Below are 2,759 nucleotides of genomic sequence, written 5' to 3' on the forward strand. Positions count from 1 at the left end.
TTTCTGTCTCTGTGAATTTGCCTCATCTGGCTATTTCATATCACACAGTATGTGGCCTTTAGTGTCAGGCTTCTTTTACTTAGCATATTTTCAAGGTGCATCCATATTGGAGCATGTATCAGGACTTTATTTTTTTATGACTGAATAACATTCTGTAAAATAGACATTCTCTCTTTAAATTTGTTTTCTATTTCATTGATTGCTGGTCTTACCTTTATTATAATTTCCATACTTCCACTGTCTTTGAGTATTTTTGGTTTCTGAGATACACGCTTAGATAACTGAAGTGAGGTGGCATATTTCTGTTCATTTTTGCTTCATATACTGTAAGGTTCTTTTTCTAGATGAACATAAATTTAAGATCGCATACACGTTAGGGGCTCCTACATTTCCTAACTAGATGAATGTATATAATGACGTTGGTCCTATCCCATTTACCAGAATGTTGTGAAATTAAGTAGGCGAGAGCAATTTTTAAACTCATTTCTACACTTGGATGGAACTTTGTTGTCTGCACTGCGATTGCTTTAAATCTTCATCGCAGTTTCACAATATTGTCTCATCTGTTTTACACAGCATAACCGCAGAAATTATCTTCATTTTACAAATGTTATTTCTTCTACTATAGAGTTTCAGGAAGTGACCATGAATCCAGTATTCAAAGACCGGTGTTTTCTTTTCTTTTCTTTTCTTTTTTCCTCTCTTTCCTAGTTGCCTCATGCCTCATGCAGAATTGTGTTATTGGAGTTCTTACGACATGGAAATTTCACATTTTCAAACACTTGAGAATATTGCAACTACTGCCAATAAGGTTCAGCATCCTCTAGAGGTGGAATGCCAAGTGCAGCCACCAAATCAACCCTTCTGTGCCTGCACAGAATTAAATTTTGCAAATCTGGCTCTGGCTCTCTGCCCATACATTGACAGTTTTTACTGAATACTCAATGCATTAGGGTTTTTGTTGGAAAATAAAAGAATTAGCAGATGTGTTTTTTACTAAATATATTCATTGCACATTTGAACATGTACAAATAAATATTTAGAACATGAGGACTGAGGGAGGACAAGGTGATATCTGAGTGTTCTATAAAAGCTTTTATTTTAGTGTCAGGTTATAAATTGCTGATGATAAAAAGAAACTGTGTCTTTAAAAAACTCCATTGCTTCCCATAAATTTAAGTTTTTCATATTTCATGAACTCAACATGCTGTTTTTACATATTTTAACAACTGAAATAGTAAATTATTATATAATTGATAGTTTCTTAGAATTCAGTTTCATTGATAGTTTTTGTCTTTCTTAGTGATACATAAAATAATGAAATAAAGTAATAAGATAAAAAAATAAAGTTATCATGTATTTAACACTAATGCCATTTTAAGGTCAATAAAATATGGTATATTAAAGTATTCCAGAGGCTCCTATAATGGTTTTCAAACATTTCTCCATTTATTTATTCAGCAATATTTATTGAGCACTTAGCCTGTGTTAGGTGCTGTACCAGGCATCAGGGCTATAACAGTAAACAGGGCATTGTTGTATAAGTTAATAGTTTAGTAAGAAAAACAGAGAAGTAACAGAGTATTAATAATAGAGTGGTAATAACAATAAAGAAGTAACATGCTGCAACAGACTTCTGAGAAGGGTATTTAGGAATTAGGAATCACTACCTGTCGAACTAAATTCCAAACTGATGCCTGAAGGAGCAAGTAGGATTTGGTCATATCAAAACGGGGAATAGAGAGGTTATGGGGGAAAAAAATATTTCAGACAAAAGAGTAAGTGTAAAGGCCCAGGGCAAGAGTTTCAAAGAGAGCAGACAAGTTCAAAGTAATTGATAGCCCATTGAATATCTTTAATTACTCAAGAGTTTTCACTTTTCTTTTAGATAAGGATTCTTAATGTTTGGCCAGGTCATCGTGGGCTTCAGCAGGGATAAGTGAAACAACTGGAGTCGAATGTGAGAGTTTTCTGGATGTATGAGTCCAAGGAAAGAGTTTGCTGCATTCATCGGTCTCAAAGTTGGTTGGGTTCCTTCAAAAAATTAAGAATCACTGCCCTAAGATCTCACAGAGTCAGAAAGCAAATTGCAAAGGATATTCTATAATTTATACAATAAATAAATTGGTAAGTTAATAAGTTAACTTGGGCAGAGGAGGAGAGAGTGGCCTCTCTTGTTTACTCCCCAACCCACCCTTTAATTCCTGTTCTTCCTGCGTCCCCTTCCTTAAGGAATAGCTCAGTTCTCGCTATCGCCCTTCCTTGCTTTATTCTTCTCCAATGAATATGTGCATCATCCACAGCACTACATATGCAGAAGTGATGTATTTCACTGATTTCTGGCACACAGCAGGTACTCAGTCAATGTCAGCTAGTGCCAGAATTAATGAACACCGAGTGGTGTTCACAAACGAGTTTGTGCTGAGAGAATGAGAGAGAGCTTGATATTCAGATGTTTGAAGGTGACAGTGGTATCCCGCTGAGAACAAAGTTAAATCCTAGCCAATCACAGCCCTCCCTTCCTTCTGTGCCTTTTCTGGCTGAGTCACAGTGATCAAGTTTCTCAATCCCACTGAGCGACAAGGATTAGGACCTTGCTGGCACAAAGTGAGCGTTCTTTAAAGCTTGGCTCTCCTTTCTCACGGCTCTCCATTTGCTCCGACCTGCTTGTTCTCCCTTTCTTTCCGGGTCTAGGCAGCTGTTCTTAGTTTTCTCTTTTTAAAGTCTTGGGGAGCGCGCAGTTCTTGGCGGCAGGCAGG

Source organism: Pteropus vampyrus, unplaced genomic scaffold, assembly GCF_000151845.1.
Source record: "Pteropus vampyrus isolate Shadow unplaced genomic scaffold, Pvam_2.0 Scaffold4, whole genome shotgun sequence".
Lineage (NCBI taxonomy): Eukaryota > Metazoa > Chordata > Mammalia > Chiroptera > Pteropodidae > Pteropus > Pteropus vampyrus.